This window comes from Pristis pectinata, chromosome 8 (assembly GCF_009764475.1).
Source record: "Pristis pectinata isolate sPriPec2 chromosome 8, sPriPec2.1.pri, whole genome shotgun sequence".
Lineage (NCBI taxonomy): Eukaryota > Metazoa > Chordata > Chondrichthyes > Rhinopristiformes > Pristidae > Pristis > Pristis pectinata.
Genome location: NC_067412.1, coordinates 72359414 through 72373703, shown reverse-complemented (window position 1 = coordinate 72373703; position 14290 = coordinate 72359414). Strand labels below are relative to the sequence as shown.

The following is a 14290-nucleotide window of genomic DNA, read 5'->3' as shown; positions in this document are numbered from 1 at the left end:
GTCAAGACCATGTGGTAGTTGCTGTGTAATAGCTACCGTATGTTAAAAGATGTGATGCACAGGCCCCTTCCGCTCCTCAGTGGAAGCAAGTCAACCTCGATCCCAAGGGACTGCCAAAGAAGAAGAAGAAAACTGTTTGTTAGCATTCAGTTTTGCATAAGAATGGGTGAGGTCTAACACTATGAATACTTTTGATCCTGCTTTGGGAAGGGAGTGTTGGTTATTGCTCATCAGCTCAATTCAATAGGACTTTTTATTCTTCACACTGCCTCAACACTTTGTTTGCCAGGCACAACCACAGTTGGCTTGGCCCATTCAGGATGGCTGTTTTTCACAAGCACATCATTTTGTTCTAACCGATACAGTTTCTTCCCAATTTGACTATTTAGAACTTACAGGACTGATCTGAGCTTGCAGTTAACTGGGTTTTCATCTGATCTGTTGCAAATGTATTCATTCTACTTGGCTATGCCAGTATTGCTGTCTCCAAACATATTGACAGACATTTTGAACGATGTGCTGAGGTACAAGATATAAAAGCTTGAGAGCACATACCACCAGGCTCAAGGACAGCTTCTATCCTACTGTTATCAGACTCTTGACCATACTTTTCATTAGCTTAAAGATGAACTCTTGATCTCCCAATCTGCCTCGTTGTGGCCCTTGCACTTTATTTGTCTATCTGCAGTGCACTTTCTCTATAACTGTAACATTATATTCTGCATTCTGATTTCCTTTTTACTACGTTGATGTACTTATGTATGGAATGATTTGTCTGGATGGCATGCAAACAAAAGCTTTTCACTGTATCTCGGTACATGTGACAACAATAAACCAATGCTTGCCTTCATTGGTCAGGATGTTGAGTCTAAGAGTCAGGAAGTCATGTTGGAGCTATATAAACTTTGGTTAGGCTGCACGGAGTATGGTGTGCAATTCTGGTTGCCCCATTACAGGAAGAATATGGAGGATTTGGAAAGGGTACAGAATAGGTTTACTAAAATGTTGCCTGGATTAGATGGTAGGAGCTATAAGGAGAGGTTGTCAAACTTGGGTTGATTTCTCTGGAGCAGCAGAGGAGAGACCCGATCGAAGTTTATAAAATTATGAGAGGCATAGATAAGGTAGACATCTAGAATCTTTTTTTCCAGTGTAGAAATGTCAAACACTGGAGGATATGCATTTAAGGTGAGAGGGGGAAAGTTTAAAGGAGATGTGTGGGGCAAGTTTTTTTACACAGTGAGTGGTAGGTGTCTGGAATGGACTGCTGGGGTAGTGGTGGAAGCAGATATGATTTTTAAGAGGTGTTTAAGAGGCCTTTACATAGACAGATGAATATGCAGGGAATGGAAAGATATAGATCATGTTCAGGCAGAAGAGATTCAGTTTAATATGGCATCGTATTCAGCATTGACATTGTGGGCTGAGGATCTTGTTCCTGTGCTGTACTGTTCTGCGTTCAATACCGATAAAACTTTGTAACCCAAATGGTGAAACAATTCTTTCAGTCAGCCCTTTCCCAATAAAATTACCTGTCTTCATAGTTTGCTGCGATGACAGGTAGCTGTTCTCATGGCACATTGTGTTGGATTGGGTATTTCATCCTTCCTAGTATCTGGGAAACCACTCCAGGACTGACTTTCAGTATGAAGGTGATTTCTATCAATGGTATCTGGCTGAACTTGGTTGGGTAAATGACGACTCATTACTGAACGTTCTGTGGTAGTATTGATTTGCACTGATAATGAACAACTTTACTCAAAAATGTGTCTGTTTGTTACTGTTACTGCCTGTGGATTGATACTGCACAATCACAGTTCCTCATTGTCTGAATGAACATCCAAACCATGAAGTTCAGATTTCTGTTGCTATTTTGAATTGCCACTGAAATTTTTTTCGTCACTAATTTGAACCTTAGATCTACAGGCTTTTGAAATGTGATCTTTCTTTTGGCCAGTGTCAGGACTGTGTTGAACGATGGCTATGATAACAATAGATTGAACTAATCACATGGGTACACTTGTTTTAAATGCTTGGACCTTGCTCTAACTCCCTGACTGTGGGTAGCAGCAATGCTGATCACTTGCAATGGATAAAATTCTTGAGCGTTCTGAGGTAACAATTCCATCAGCAAACAATGTTATGTACAAGTTTGAATATCAGGTTTTATGTGTTTTACTGCTTTAGTTAAATTTGTTCACCCACCTGTCCACACTCAAACCTATCTCATAATGCTTGATCAAAAAAGGCTATAAAATTATAATGCAAGGGTAAGCTCTTTAATCAAGTCAAATCGAGTTTATTGTCATATGCACAAGTACATGTATGCACAGGTACAATGAAAACTTATTTGCAGCAGCATCACAGGCACAAAGCATTATATAAGCAGCATTCACAAGAAAAGCATAAATTAAACACAATTTTTACCAGAAAGAACACAATTAGAACAAAAAGCAAAGTCCATTTTCGTGCAAATTGATAAAAGTGGTCATAGTGTTGCTAAACTCCAGTGATTAGTGATTCATTGCCTCACCCTGCTTCTGGATCCTTGCCCCAAACTTTGAGCTTTCATCCATTTCTAATGGTTTTGGAATAGTGTGATCTTACTGTCTCTGCATATCTTTATATAAGATGTTGGTACTGGCCTCACCTTATATAAGGTTCTGGCCTAATCTCCATTTCATGTTTTCCTTATGCTCACATATCCCATCATTTTGAGCTTGTGTAATATACTCCAGGATATTGGAGTGCTTCACTCTGGAGTGCTTCAGTGAAGTATCACTCCAGGATACTTCAACATCTAGGATATTGCTTGCCTTTTGAAGAAAACATCCATTCATTTGATATCTGACCTGAATGATTCTCATGCTCAGTCATACATTCTGGAGCAAAAAAAACATGCTGCCTGACTCACTGAGTTCCTCCAGCAACTTGTTTTTTGCTCCAGATTCCAGTATCTGCAGTCTCTTGTGTCTCCATCATACATTCTGTGGCTCCTAGTACATCCAGACTTGGTGTGTGGTCCTACTCCTGCTCAGCAGTGAGATGACTAAATCTGGTGTGTGCATATACCAACCAGTGGTAGGTCAATGCTGCTGTGACATGCCATTGTTCTTTGCTCTGCTATTTACCCATGTTGGTACATGTGGAGGCCTTTAGACAAACGTGGTTGCAGGAGAGCACCACAAAAAAATCAGTTTTGGTGCCACTGACACGGTTAAACCGCGCCAAAGAAATTCATCAGTTTTGTTCAATAAACTGGAAAGAAAGCTACCATTCATGTCACCAGTTTTATAATGCCTTCAGAATGCTTTGGGCATGGGATGCAGAGATAATGTTTGTTTGCTAGACAGTGAAATCATACTTTTTACATGTTGATTCTTTAAGCTGTTGGTGCAGACTGAGTGACAATTTTGCATAGCAGGCTTATCTCAAGTCACAATATTACACACACACAGATACAGAGAAACAGATGGCCCCAGCTTAAAGATGCTTGACAGTGCTAATTATAATTGCTCAGCTTAATGACCAGAAGAACTTTAGGCAGAGCTGTATAAACTAGACAATATATCTAACACGTTTGACAGAGAAAATGCAGTAGATCAAATATTTTAATTGTGAGAGTGAGAGACATGTTATTCAGAGAGTTTGCTGAGTGTGAGGCAAGTGCAGTGTTATGGTGGGTGGGGTGGGAGTGGAGGGTGGGTCTGGGGGCACTGTTATTTGAGAGTGAAGTGTATAATGGAGATACATTATCGAGAGAAATACCTTAAAACTAAGACAAGAAACTAACAAAATGCCATTCTTTAAAAAAGAGACTTGTAAAATTGCACGCATTGTTCAAATTGGTACAACAATAAAAAAGCACAAACCTTCACTCTATAATTATGAAGTTGGAATTGAGTGAAAGCAGCACACAAGTAAAGGAATTATAAAATGTTGGAAGACAATAATGCCTGTACATTACGTCACTGGGTCATGAAGAGCGCTTCACTTCTACTCCCACATACTCACCCAAGTTCTCCTCAATGCTCACTGCTCTCTACACAGATTAAGAGTAAATTATCCTTCTACCAGGATGATCTCCCAAATGTGTAATTCCTACATTAGTAGGTAACCAGATGCAGATCAGAGAAAATGGAGGGAAATGGAATGCTCTACAAATTCCATTTTGAGATTATTTAAACTATTTGTATAGTAACTACATTTTTTTTGAAGGGATGAATCATTGCATCCGTCAAGGTACTATTTTAGTGCTGGAGCATACAATATTTTCATACTTTGCAAAACATCATTAACATTGAATACATCATGGGTTAGACATAGTAAAGTTTCCTCTATTCTGTCTTATCAGGCACATCCAGCACCCTGCAGTTAGATACAGTGTTAAGTACATTGGCCGAGCAAAGCAATTTGTCTAATCTAAGATCAAGCCACTGAAAATGAAAAACAGATTTCTTTCCCCATCTTGGCATCCAACTGAAAGTGAGGTTTATAATTTCAATACTTAATTTCTAGTGTTGATTAAATCTTGGAGAACACAGCTCTGCTGGATATACCTATAACCAATTTTCCACAGTTTAAAATAAAACACAAAATCCTGGAAATTCTCAGCAGGTCAAACTGCATTTGTGGAAATGAAACAGAGTTAACATATCAGATCAATGACCTTTGATCAAATCTGGGAAAAGTTAGAACCTGTGTCCAGTATTTTGGCATACCTCAAATATTGCTTCACTTTAATGTTATTCATTCCTTTCATATGCTTGCATTGGGTCACTCTCAGCCGCTTCCTTTCGAGGCAGAAAGTTCCCATTTTCTCTCAATTTTCCTTTTCTCATTAGCCCTTTCTCCAACACCAGAGATTAGCCTTGTTTCTTCTCTCATATACGCCTCCATTGGCGTCACCCAAAATAAATGCAGTTGTGAAGATGCCATTGAGCAAATACTGTACAATTTTTTGATGTGAGATCTCTTGGCTTGTAATTAACTGAATACAGTGGTACTTCCATTGGGGCTCAGGATGTGTTCACAGGAATGACAGCATTAGCAACAAAAGGGGTCACGATAGCATTTTGCATATCGAAATGCATTACTGACAACATTGATGTGCTGAGAACCTGGCATGAACCCTTCTTTTCCTTGCTGCTGTATGCTGCTCCACTGGGGACCTGGCTGATGGCACATCCCTCCACTGACAATGTCCAACAATGAAACTGTTGGTGATCTCATTGCCGCGTGGCCTGGTGTTGAGTGAGCTATGGAGGCAATGTGCAATGTTTGCCTGTGAGGGCTGACATCTGGCAGGCTGGGCAAGTGATACAGCTGCTCATCACTGAGGCAGAGGCTCAGGTCTGCCTCCTGGGCAGCATGGTGGGGATTAGTAGCAGCTCTGTCATGTGTCGACAGACTGCCCGCATTCCAGGGTCTCTCTCATCACCTCCTGTTGTACATATTGGAAACTGTGGTCTCATCCTCTCTTTGTTCAGCTGCACACCTCTCCCTGGGCTGGAGATTTCTCTCTGGTAACAAGCTCAACAGAAGTCACTGGCAGCCTCTGCACATTGCTTCAACAGTTCACTCCATACTGAGCTGTGCAGCATTGAGAATACCATTTGGTTTCTGCAGGAGCATCAGTAAAGGCCAGGGGATTGAACCATGTTCCCGCCACAGCAATGTGCAGCCCAAATGGGTGTTTTCTTTAAAGTACAGGAGTGTATACATCTGTGAGTGTGTAGACCAGAGGATCCAGAGCACGTTAACAAATCAGCACTCTGCAGGGGATACGTGGGATTAAGTGGGATACCAGTATAGAATATAATTAGTATTCTATTACTGTTTCATGAACAACTATCAATCTCAGATTCCTTTCTACTTTATCCATATAATTTTAATGCAGTCATTAACGTGCTTGTGATATCCATTCTTTTATGGCCTTTATAACATAACTTTTCTCTGTATTAAATTGCATCTGCTCATATTTATCAAATAGTATGTGCGTAGCTGCTCTTGCCCATCTAAGCAGCCATTTATTGCTACCAAATTAGCTTAATCAATAAACTTGACCAGTTTGTATTGAATTCTGTATCAATGATGTTTAAAGGCAAAATAGAGTGGAACTAAGGAGATTATTTTTCATTGTATGTAGCTGTGAGTTGAAATGCTCCATATTCCATCTGCCATATCCTCACCCATTTTGCCTCTATCCCTTTGCACCGTCCTCTCAACTCATACTGCCTCCTATCTGTCCTTGTTTGCTCGTACAGCATTCACCCATCTTGGACACTGGAACACCACTCTTAAACCTCCTTTATGAGCTGTGTATTTTCTCACCTCATCAAAACCAACTGTCACCTTTTGTGACTCCTAACTATTTGGTTACAGATGGATTTTGATTCACTTTCTACCAAAATGTGAAGGAGTATTTAATGTATGAGCGCTAACAACAGCAAAGCAGCTCGATAGAATGGGAAATAACTTAATCCAAAGCAGCCATTTGTGAAATGGATCTGGTGTATCATCCTGAGTGCTCTTGGTAGGATGAAAATGGAGGGGATGTTTCCTCAAATAAAAGAATTTAGAACTAGGCGTCACTGCTTAAAGATAAAGGGTCACCCATTTTAGACAGTGATTGGGTGATTTTATTTCTTTTTCGGTGGCGTGTGACTCTTTGGAACTATCTTTCTCAAAGGGCAATGGAACCAAAGTCTTTGAATATTTTTCAGTCAGTGGTAGGTAGGTGCCTGATAAGCAAGGGGATGAAAGGATACTGTGAATATACGATTGAGGTTTAAATTAGATCAGCCAAAGTTTTGTTAAATGGTGGAGCAGGCTTGATGGGCTGAGTGGCTTACTTCAGCTCCTAGTTTGTATGTTTGTATACCCTGACAAGATTATACATTAAGGTCACCACACAACCACAATCTTTCTACTTAAGTCAGAGTTAAGCCAAGGAGTTAATGATTCCTAAGTTTTCATATCACTGTTCACTTCATCCATAAAATTAACAGAAAACAGTGGAAATACTTGAGGGAGGTTTTGATGAACAAACATCAGCTTGAAATATTGGGATAAAAACTTATCAGTCATGTTCATTAATTAGCATCTGCTTGTTATTTTCTGCTTCCAGACACAACGTTGTATCATGTTTAGCGCATGTGACTGAGGATGAATTTCCATCCTCTTAACTGCTTTTGTCTCTACAGATGCTGAGTATTTCTAGCATTTTCTGTTTTATTTAAGATTTCCAGCATTTACTGTATTTTGCCTTTGCTTGCTTCAGCCAGTTTATCACATCATTACTGCTCCCAACTTTTCATCAGGATTTACACAAGCTACTGACTGAATGAAATTAACCTTTGTTTTGCCAATTAGCTACAGAAATTTAGCATTAATTTTTTACTTCTTATAAACTTACAGTTCTCATTGCCTGAGAATTCAGGATCAAATTTCCAGATTTCCACCAGTTTTTGGATAATCAACAGTGTTTCCAAAGCATGATTAAATTAACTCATTCTTCTTGAGGATGGTGTTAGTCTTCTGAAATGGTGCTGATTCTTCATTGGTAATGATGCTGTCAGGTCCTTCTGGATCTTCTGCACCTTGATAAGTTCTCCTTTTTCATTTGGTTTGTATCTGGTCTTGTGGTCTGAGCACAAGTCCCTTGATGTTAGGAAACTTGTCCATCGAAGTGATACACCATCTGGTTGGTTTAGCTGCCTCATCTTAATTTTTGCTAGGAATCCATTTTCTGATTTTATAGGTATCTACGTATTAAATAATTCCTGAATCATCTACTTTAAAAACTACCATGAAATTAAATTAATTAAGGACCAAAGAATGAGTGACCTTCATATCAAAAGACATCATCTCAGATATCCCTACTCTCCAAATAAATCTCCACAATTCTGTAATGCCTTGATGGGGTAGGGAAAGAGAGAGAGAAAAGGTGGTGGGAACTTCCTATTTTGCGTAAGGTAGTGGTTTCATTTGCCACCTTTGAGAGCAGCTCTACAACTCAGAAAGCACGTGCAGATCAATTGTTTTCCTAACATCTTGGTGGAATATTACACTTTTACAAGGAGGTTTTGAGAATATTCTTATGTTCTTTCCTCTGCCCACCCTGGTAACCTCCAGCTGTGATGGAGCTGTGAGTACCTGCTTTGGAAGTCCATGATCAGGCATGAGAAGGGTCCAGTGGACATGAGAGAGCTTGCAACGTGACATCTTCAACTATACGAGAGTCGGTGGATGTTATTTACTTGGATTTTCAGAAGACGTTTGACAAGGTGCTACTTATGAGGCTGCTAAACAAGGTAAAAGCCCCTGGTGTTAGAGGCAAGGTAGTAGCATGGATAGAAGATTGGCCGACTGGCAGAAGTCAGGGAGTGGGGATAAAGGAGTCCTTTTCAGGAAAGCTTCTGGTGACTAGTGGAGTTCAGCAAGGGTCAGTGTTGGGACTGCAACTTTCTACTTTATACATTAATGATCTGGATGAAGGAACTGATGGCATTATGGCCAAGTTTGCAGATGATACCAGGATAGGTGGAGGGACAGGCAGTGTTGCGGAGGCAGAGAGTCTGCAGAATGACTTGAACAGATTGGGAGAGTGGGCAAAGACATGGCAGATGGAAAACAGTGTTGGGGAGTATGGGGTTCTGCACCTTGGTAGGAAGAATAAAGGCGTAGACTATTTTCTAAATGGGGAGAGAATTAAGAAATCAGAAGTGCAGAGGGACTCGGGAGTCCAAGTTCAGGATTCCCTTCAGGTTAACTTACAGGTTGAGTTGGCAGTAAAGAAGGCAAATGCAGTGTTAGTATTCATTTTGAGAGGATTAGAACATAAAAGCAAGGATGTACTGCTGAGGTTTTATAAGGCATTGGTCAGATCACATTTAGAGTATTTTGAGCAATTTTGGGCCCAATACCTAAGGAAAGATATTCTGGCCCTGTAGAGGGTCCAGAGGAGGTTCACAACAATGATCCCAGGAATGAAAGGCTTGATGTATGAGGAGTGTTTGATGTCTCTGGGTCTGTATTCAATGGAGTTCAGAAGGATGAGGGGGGAATCTCATTGAAACCTACCGGATACTGAAAGGCTTGTGCATGGAGAGGATGTTTCCATTAGTAGGAGAGTCTAGGATCCAAGGGTACAGCCTCAGAATAAAGGGATATTCCTTTAAAACTGAGATGAGGAGGAATTTATTCAACCAGAGGGTGGTCAATCTCTGGAATTTGTTGTCACAGAGGGCTGTGGAGGCCAAGTCATTGGGCGTATTTAAGGCAGAGATTGATAGGTTCTTGATTGATAAGGGGGTTAAGGGTTATGGGGAGAAGGCGGGAGCATGGGGTTGAAAAATAACACCAGCCATGGTTGAATGGCAGACTCGATGGGCCAAATGGCCTAATTCTGCTCCTATATCTTATGGTTTTATAGTCAGCCTCCTCTTTCATTCTGTCTTACTGTAGTCATATATTGCTAGCTCTAGGTTAACTTCTGTGTAACTTAATGCTTGTTGCTATAACTCTAATTCATTGCCAGACGTCTCTTACTCTCTTTGCAATCTGTTCAGAGGCCTTCTGTTTGAATGTAAACAGCAATAAATATAACAGATGGTACCGGTTTTAGATGCAACATTGGTTCTGAAATAAGAGTGGCATTAATGGTTCTAACGTTCCTTCTTCACACACGGTTCTAACGTTCTTTCTTCACACACATTCCATGGATTTATTTCTCCAGTTGGTTTTCAAGATGTTGGTTTTATATTAGCACTAAACCCCACAATATTGCCACCCAATCATACTGCAGATCCTGACACAATCATCAGCTGACTTAAAGCATTGATCCATATGAGATTAGTGTCATCAGAACGCACTCCTCTCATGTCTAGAATTTGTTAGATATATTATTTGCATCTGTTGCACATGCTTCCCATTCACATATAATCACAGCTGCTTTTGTTTTTCATTTATTTCCGCTGCAATCTGGTTCCTGACTGGCTGCAGTTGTATGGGCAGCTTTCACTGGCCAAACAGCCATTCTTATTGTGTTAGCCATGTGTATCTCTCTCACTCTCTCTTATCTCCTGCTCGGATCCTTGGCTGCAGTCAGAATTGAGTCAGGACATCTTTCTGCATGGCTTAGTTTTCAGTTGCCTACCCATTGGAAGAGCTGAGACAAATCTTGTTACTAATGGGAGAGTCTGGTTAAATCTCCATTATAAACAATCTGCTGGAGGAATTCAGTGTTTGTTGCTGCAGATTCCGGCATCTGCAGTCTCTCGTGTCCCCATAAGTCTGTTATTTTTACTTAGTTTGTTTCATGTATGAATTAACCATGTGTAGGACTCAGTAGATTATATTCCTACTGATTGTTATTCTTTCTCACTATCTCTTGTAAAATATCACAGCTTAGATGCCCTTTAAATAATGCATTGACCCATGCTTCCAACTAGCATAAAAATAACCACACAGTTGGCATGCACTAACTATTGGATATTTCACTATCATGGCAAGATATTGAACTGTTTTGAGTAAAAGGGTCCAGCATTCATTCCAGGAACTGGGTTGAAATGATCTAATCTCAAACAAGACTGAGAGTTGGGTTGGAAAAGTATTTACAGTTATTTTGTCTGGATTAATGACAAAAATGTTGATTACTGTCCTTAATTTTTAGTAAGTTAAGTCATTTTAAATAAATTTATTATTTGTATTTTTGATTTTCACTTAATTGTTTAAATCTATTTAAATGTTTAAAGATGTCTCTCATGGAGATATTTACAAACAATTTGAAAGTCTCTGGGGTGGAGCTCAGGATCCACCACCAGAGACCAAGTCATCTTTTGCATCCTGCTCTGCTTTGTGAGACAGCTGCACCTCAAACACCTTCCTTTGCCTTCAGCTCAAATCAAGAATTATTTTAAAAATGTCTTTGTCAAAGAGAGAGTTAAATCCAACACTTCAATTCTTATTCATCAGTGAACAAAACTTAAGTTACATCTACAAAGACAGTAAAAATAACAAGAAAAATTGCAATAACTGTGTCCTATAAATGAAAAATATGAATGGCTATAGTCACTATTTTACCAATGATATATTATGACATTGGCAGGAAGAGAGATGAGGTAACCTGCAAAGAGAATTTAGGGAGTTAGGTAGAACGTTAAAAAACAGGACCTCCAGGGTTGCAATCTCAGGGTTACTCCCTGTGCCACATACTAGCGAGTTGAAACTAAGGAGCTGGTGCAGAGGGGAGGGCTTCAGGTGAATGGATTATCGCGCTGTCTTCCAGGGCAGGTGGGACTTGTAAAAGAAGGACAGCTTGCACCTATATTGGAGGGGCACTGATATCCTTGCAGGGAGCTTTGCTCAGGAGGGCTTAAACTAGCATGGCAGGGGGATGGAAACCAAAGCAACAGGTTAGCAAATGGACGGATGAAGGGGAAGTAGAGGTTATGTCAAGTAAGTGTGAAAAGGACGGACGTGGCCAGGTTAATGAACACGGTGAGGTGGGAGGACCTTGCTTCTTCTCTTCTTCCCTCTCCTAGCCTCTTTTTTTTCTACTTTTTTTTCCTCTCTCTCCTTACCTTTGACCCATCCCCTGGTGGATCTGCTCTCCCCTCCCCCTCCCCACCCTCCGCACCTGCCTATCACTATCTCTTACCTGCATTCACCGATCATACCTCGTGCCCACCCCGCTCCCCTCTTTTGTCCACCTATCGCTGCTCTGCTTTTCCCTCCTACATATTGGGCTTCCCCTTTTCCTATCTTCGGTCCTGAACAAGGGTCCTGACCCGAAACATTGACCGCCTGCTTTTCTACACAGATGCTGCCTGGCCTGCTGAGTTCCTCCAGCATCATCATGGTTTTCGTCTTCAATATGGGTAGAACTCAGGAATAAGAAGGGGGCGATCAGAACAAACCAGGAAATTATACACCAGTGAGCCTTGTATGCATCAGTGGTAGGGAAACTATTGGAAAAGATTCTTAAGGATAGGATTTACTCACATATGGAAAATCATGGATTATTGAGGATAGTGGTGGAAATCATGCCTTATAAATTTGATTTTAAGGAGGTGACGAAGATGATTGATGAGGGTAGAGCTGTGGATGTTATCGATATGGACTTTAATAAACCATTTGACAAGGTCGTCATTGGTAGGCTGATCCAGAAGATCAAGGCACATGGGATCAGGCATGGTAGATTGGCCATAGAAGACAGAGATTAGTGGTGGAGGGCTGTAATTCTGATTGGAGGTCCGTGACTAGTGGTATTCTGCAGGGATATGTATAAATGTTGCTTGTGAGAGAGAGATAGATATATATATATAAATGATTTGGGTGAAAATATAGGTGGGCTGACTAGTAAGTTTGCAGATGACATGAAAATTGGCAGAGTTGTAAATAGTGAAGAAGGTTGTCAAAAGATACAAAGAGTACAGATCAGTTGGAAATATGGGCTGAGAAATAGCAGATGGAGTTAATCCAGACAGGTGTGAGCTGATGCACTTTGGGAGGTCTAATGTAAGAGGAAAGTACACAGTAAATAGCAGGACCCTTGGGAGCACTGACGTATAGAGGGATCTTGGGGTGCAAGTCCATAGCTCCCTGAAATTGGCAACACAAGTAGGTAGGCTGGTAAAGAAGCCGTACAACATACTTGTCTTTATTGGTCAGACCATTGAATATAAATGTTGTGAAATCCTGTTGCAGCTGTGTAAAACTTTGGTTGGGCCATATTTGGAGTGTTTGTGCATTTCTGGTCACTGCATTACAGAAAGGATGTGGAGGCTTTGATTAGTGCAGAAGAAATTCATCAGGAGTTTTCTAAGAAAGCTCACCAATGTCTCTACTCTCCTAAAGAAATTTGGCATGTCCCCTTTGACACTCGCCAATTTTTATCGATGCACCATAGAAAGCATCCTATTTGGATGCATGATGGCTTGGTGTGGCAACTGATCTGCCCGGGACTGTAAGAAACAGCAGAGAGTTGTGGACATAGCTCAGTACATCACAGGAACTAGCCTCCCCTCCGTGGACTCTGTCTATACTTCTCGCTGCCTCAGTAAAGCAGCCAGCATAATCAAAGATTCCACCCACCCTGGACATACTCTCTTCTCCCCTCTCCCATCAGGCAGAAGATACAAAAGCCTGAAAGCACATACCACCAGGCTCAAGGACAGCTTCTATCCTGCTGTTATAAGACTATTGAACAGTTCCCTAGAAGGATAAAACAATCTACCTCGTTATGACCTTGCACTTTATTGTCTACTTGCACTGCACTTTCTCAGTAGCTGTTACACCAATAATATAAAAGAGGATATCAAAAGCTTTTTTCAGATCTATAAAGAGTAAAAGAGAGGCAAGAGTGACATCGGACTGCTGGAGAGGTAGTAATAGGAAACAAAGAAATGGCAGATGAACTGAATAAGTATTTTGCATCAGTCTTCACTGTGGAAGATACTAGCAACATGCCAGAAATTTGAGAGAGTCAGGGGGCAGAAGTGACTGTAGTTGCTATTACTAAGGAGAAGGTGCTTGGGAAACCGAAAGGTCTGAAGGTAGGTAAGTCACCTAGACCGGATGGACTATACTCCAGGGTTCTGAAAGAGGTACCTGAAGAGATTGTGGAGGGATTAGTAGTGATATTTCAAGAATCACTAGTCAGGAATGGTTCCAGAGGACTGGAAAATCGCAAATGCCACTCCACTCTAAGAGGGAGGGAGACAAAAGACAGGAAATTAAACGCCAGCTGGCCTGACTTCAGTGGTTGGTAAGATGTTAGAGTACATTTATTAAGGATGAGGTTTCGGGGTACTTGGAAGCTCATGATAAAATAGGCTGAAGTCAGCATGGTTTCCTTCAGGGGAAATCTTGCCTGATAAATCTGCTGGAATTCTTTGAGGAAGTAACAGGCAGGATAGACAAAGGAGAGTCAGTGGATGTTGTTTACTTGGATTTTCAGAAGGCCTTTGAAGAAGTGTTGCACATGAGGCTGCTAAGCAAGATAGGAGCCTACGGTATTACAGGAAAGGTACTAGCATGGATAGAAGATTGGCTGACTGGCAGAAGGCAAAGAGTGGGAATAAAGGGGGCCTTTCCTGGTTGGCTGCCGGTGACTAGTGGTGTTCCGCAGGGGTCGGTGTTGAGCCTGCTACTTTTCATGTAATATGTTAATAATCTGGATGACGGAATTGATGGATTTGTGGCCAAATTTGCAGATGATACAAAGATAGGTGGAGGGGCAGGTAGAGTTGAAGCAGGGAGTCTGCAGAAGGACTTGGACAGGTTG

At 41.0% G+C, this 14290-nt stretch overlaps 1 protein-coding gene across 2 annotated transcripts in view; it reads left to right on the top strand.

The window, feature by feature from the left end:
- nhsl2 (NHS-like 2) overlaps window positions 1-14290 on the top strand; it is a 242222-nt gene that overhangs the window by 96965 nt on the left and 130967 nt on the right. The window lies entirely within an intron of this gene.